Source organism: Scyliorhinus torazame, chromosome 13 (genome assembly GCF_047496885.1).
Source record: "Scyliorhinus torazame isolate Kashiwa2021f chromosome 13, sScyTor2.1, whole genome shotgun sequence".
NCBI classification, from domain to species: Eukaryota; Metazoa; Chordata; class Chondrichthyes; order Carcharhiniformes; family Scyliorhinidae; genus Scyliorhinus; species Scyliorhinus torazame.
In genome coordinates this window covers 4,474,321-4,479,319 of record NC_092719.1, presented here as the reverse complement: position 1 = coordinate 4,479,319, position 4,999 = coordinate 4,474,321, and the positions used below count along the sequence as shown (strand labels likewise).

The window sequence follows — 4,999 nt, the reverse complement described above, 5'->3', positions numbered from 1 at the left end:
GTTACCCATCCCTAATTGCCCTTGAGGAGGTGATAATGAGCCGCCTTCTTGAACCGTTGCAGTCATGTGGTGTAGGTACACCCAGAGTGCTGTTAGAGAGAGAGTTCCAGTTGTTTTTTTTGGGTAAATTGTAGTTTTATTAAAAAAAAATATACAACTTGGAATGGATTTCAGGCATGTCAGTGCCAAAGCAGATTTCAGAAAGAACCAAGTGGCTAAACAAAATTTTGAAAGAGCACAGTAAGAAAACAAGAATGATTCCTCGTATGGAACAGCAAATACAAAAAGGTTTAGTGTACGAGTACCTGGATGATACATCCGTTTTGCTATAGTGCAATGCTGAGAAGTTTTAGGCTTTCTGTCCTTACTCTATGCAGAGTGAGAACTCTGCATTTAAATAGCAATGCAACACATGCTGATACCAGCCATTTCCTCACAGCAGCATACCCAGATGATCCCTCGTTAAACCACAAGTCCTTATGTAGCTTTGAATGTGTCGAAGAGCTTGGATGCATTTCCAAGATAAAGCCAGAAGCAACTTTTGTTACACCAAAGTCTTGTCTCAAATGTGAAAGAAAACAATGACAAGAAGATATTGAAGGGAAGGAAAATAACATGGACTTACTCTACCCACTATACATGCACATGTTGGGGCAGAAGAGAAACATTGCAGATTTACAAACAAAGGAAAGGCAAATAAACAATGCTTAGTTTTTTTACAAGAAAATTAAAAGGTTTTCTGTACAAGATCTTCACTTTGCAGTCATCATTTGTACAAACTCTTCATAGTTCACTTGACCATCACCATCAATATCTGCTTCTCTGATCATTTCATCAACTTCTTCACCTGCCAATTTTTCTCCAAGGTTTGTCATTACATGACGAAGTTCTGCAGCACTAATGTAACCATTACCATCCTTACCAAACACTCTGAATGCTTCTCTGATTTCTTCATCACTATCTGTATCTTTCATTTTTCTTGCCATCATTGTCAGGAATTCTGGAAGGTCAATTGCTCCATTTCATCAGCATCAATCTCATTGGTCATGTCCTGCTGTTCTGCCTCGGTTGGGTTCTGTCCTAGTGATCTCATAACTGTCCCAAGTTCTTTTGTTTTTATGGTACCATACCCATCTTTGTCAAAGAGTGAAAAGGCCTCTTTGAATTCAGCAATTTGCTCCTCTGTTAGTTGATCAGCCGTTTCTGCACTGTTGTGGACTGGTTGCCGATTGCCCCGCTCGCGACTGAACCCCTCTCCGCCCTCAGCACCACTGGCTATCGAGTTCCAGGTTTTTGACCTATGGACAGTGCAGGAACGGCCATATATTTCAAAGCCAGAACTATTGGTGGTTTGGGGGGGAACTTCCAGGTGATGACGTTCTCAGTTATCTGCAGCCTTGTCGTACTAGATGGTTGAGGTTGTGGGTTTGGAAGGTGCTGTGTAAGGAGCCTTGGTGAGTTACTGTAGTGCATCTTGTCAAAGGTACAGCTGCTACTGTGCGTCGGTGGTGGTGGGAATGAATGCCTATGAATGGGGTGCCAATCAAGTGGATTGTTTTGCCCTGGATAGTGTCAAGCTTCTTGAGTGTTGTTGGAGCTGCACTCACCCAGGCAAGCGGAGAATATTCCAGCATACTCCTGGCTTGTGTCTTGTAGATAGAGGATAGACTTTAGAGTGTCAGGAGGTACGTTGCAGGATTCCTAGCCTCTGACCTGCTCTTGTAGCCACAGTATTTATATTGCTAGTCCATTTGGGTTTCTGGTCAATGCTAACCCCCAGGATGTTGATAATATGGGACTCAGCTACGAATATTAAGGTGGTTAGATTCCCCCTTGTTGGAGATGGTCATTGCCTGGCACTTGTGTGATGTGAATGTTAATCGCCACTTGTCTCAGCAAGACTGGATGTTTTCCAGGTAGTTCTACATTTGGACGTGGACTGCTTCAATATCTGAGCAGTTGCCAATGATGCGGAACATTGTGGAATCATCAGTGACCATCCCCACTACTGACCTGATGATGGAGGGAAGGACATTGATGAAGCATCTGAAAATGGTTGGGCCTAGGACATTGCCCTGAGGAACTCCTGCAGACCAGGGAGATATTTGAAAATATGCACAGATAGAAATCAAAGAACTCAACATTTTTCAAGAATCTGGCTTTCACATCTCTGTTCCACATTTTGTAATCACCAATCTTTGGTTCAGTAGGAATAACTGCATCAGTTTCTTTTCCTCCCATTTAAAAGACAATTGAAACACAAACGTCCTGTGATCAGGAGGAAGTGAGGGTGATGCAGGGGAGAGATTGCATTACAGTTTATGTCAGCAGGAACAGGAGGTGGTGAGGAATGTTGCTGTGATTGGAGGAGCATGGTTAGAAGCAAGGTACGGAACGCTTGGAGTGGCTCTGGACTAAGGAGAGAGAAGAGAGTTTTGAGTAGGAGTTTTTAACTCCACAGCTGCTGTAGGATTACGGACTTTCACCTGCACTGCAATCTGATGAGTATTCCTGGCATCACCTCTGACCAGTTCAGCCATGTTACTTGCTTAAGAATACTTCTGCCAACACAAGCAACAACAGGCCCTGCTCCAGCCTCCTCCTTAACTAAAAGCAACTTCAGAAACGTGGAAATGGGAAAGGCCTGCCGTTTCACCTACTCAACTTTAATTCAGACTACAACAGCTAAAATCCATTCTTTAAAGGGGCAGGCCGCCTTGAAATGGTGTCATTATTGCTCAATTTGTCACTCCTGATTCATTAAACTGCTAGCCAACATTATGGGTAGTGTAGGAAGATATGCAAACTTAATCAAACACAACAGTATACCAACCTTGCTCATGCAGCCGTATGGCGGTACGGTGGTTAGCACTACTGCCACACAGCTCCAGGGACCCTGCTCAATTCTGGCCTTGGGTGACTGTCTGTGCGGAGTCTGCACGTTCTCCCCGTGTGTGCATGGGTTTCCTCCGGGTGCTCTGGTTTCCTCCCACAATCCAAAGGTGTGCAGGTTAGGTGGACTGGCCATGATAAATTGCCCTGAAATGTCCACAGGTGTGCAGATTTGGTGGGGTTGCGGGGATAGGGTGGGGAGTGGGCCTCAGTGGGGTGTTCGTTTGGGTTGATGTTATAGACTCGATGGGCTGAATGGCCTCCTTCTGCACTGTAGGGATTCTATGATTCCAAGCCTCCTCCTGAGGCAAATGTGGAGCGGAATTAGGCCATTCGGCCCCTCGAGCCTGCTCCACCATTCAATAAGATCATGGCTGCTCTATTTATGTTTCAATTCAACAATTCCATCTACCCTCGTTATCTCTTACGCCCTCGTCCACAAGAATCTATTGACATCCCTCTAAAAAATATTCAGTGATCCTGCTTCCAATGCTTTCTGAAGCAGAAAGTTCCAAAGTTGCACAACCCTCTGAGAGAATTTTTCCCCCTTATCTCTGTCCTAAAAGGGTGAACATTAATTTTAAAACAGTGCCCCCTAGTCATGGACTTTCCCACAAGAGGAAACATCCTTTCCACATCCATCTTGTCAAGACCATTCAGGATCTGATAAACTTCAATCAAGTCACCCCTCACTCTCCTAACCTCCAGTGGAAACCAGTCCAGTCTGTCCAACCTTCCCTCATAAGACAACCCGATCAACCTCGTAAGCCTCCTCTGAACCGCCTCCAATGCATTGACATCTTTCCTTAAATAAGGAGACCAAAACTGCACACAGTATTTGAGATGTGGTCTCACTAATGCCCTGTAAAACTGAAGAATAACATCCTTACTTTATGAAATGAAATGAAATGAAAATCGCTTACTGTCACAAGTAGGCTTCAATGAAGTTACTATGAAAAGCCCCTAGTCGCCACATTCCGGCACCTGTCCGGGGAGGCTGTTACGGGAATTGAACCATGCTGCTGGCCTGCTTGGTCTGCTTTAAAAGCCAGCTATTTAGCCCAGTGTGCTAAACCAGCCCCTTTAATGTTAATTTCCTCTTTCAATAAAGGACAACATTCCATTAGACTTCTTAATTACTTGCCGTCCCTGCATACTAATTTTTTGTGACTCATGCACGAGAACACCTAACTGCCTCTGCACCTGGGAATTCTTCAGCCGGCCTCCATTTAAGTAATACTCGGTCTTTTTATTTTGGTCAAAATTCCTCACATCCCCTTTCCTCCCCTTTCCCTGAAACATTTGATTCCCTCACTGATCTAGAATCTATCTGTCTCACCCATAAATATCCACACTCTGCCCCCACAGCTCTCTGTGGTGAGGAGTTCCAAAGGCTCACAACACTCTGAGAGAAGAAATTCCTCCCCATCTCGGTCTGAAATGGGCTCCCCTTTATTCTGAGACTATGTCCTCTGGTCCCAGATTCTCCCATGCGGAGAAACATCCTCTCAGTATTTACCCTGTCAAGCCCCTTAAGAATCTTCTATGTTTCAATCAGACCCCTTCTTGTTCTTCTAAATTCCAATGAGTAGAGTCCCAACCTGTTTAGCCTTTGCTCATCAGACAATCCCTCCACACCGGGGATCACTCTAGTGAACCTTCTCTGAATCGCCTCCGATTTAATGATATTTGTCCTTAAATAAGGGGACAAAAGCTGCTCACAGTGCTCCAAATGTGGTCTCTCATTGGATTGGCCATTCTAAATTGTCTAATAGTAGTCAAAAACCTTAGGTGGGGTTATGGGGTTCGGGGCCGGGCGGGGGAGTGGACCTGGTTAAGGTGCTCTTTTAGAGGCATGACATAGACTCGAAGGGCCGAATGGCCTCCTTCTGCACTGCGGGGATTCTATGATCAGTAACTTGTACAGTTTCAGCAAGACTTCCCTGATGGAACTTTTCCAGAATCTAGCAAACGTTGGAAAATTAACACCAATGCCTCTACTGTCTCATTGGCCGCCTATTTTAATACCCTAGAGTGACGTCCACCAGGATCAGGAGACTTGTCAGCTGCAGCTCCATCGGTTTGCTCAGTATCGCCGCCCTAATGA

General features: G+C 44.8%; 1 pseudogene; it reads right to left on the bottom strand.

Moving 5' to 3' along the window:
- Positions 1-681: 681 nt before the first annotated feature.
- Positions 682-1,244, bottom strand: LOC140387650 (calmodulin-like; annotated as a pseudogene).
- Between the last annotated feature and the right edge of the window lie 3,755 nt (positions 1,245-4,999).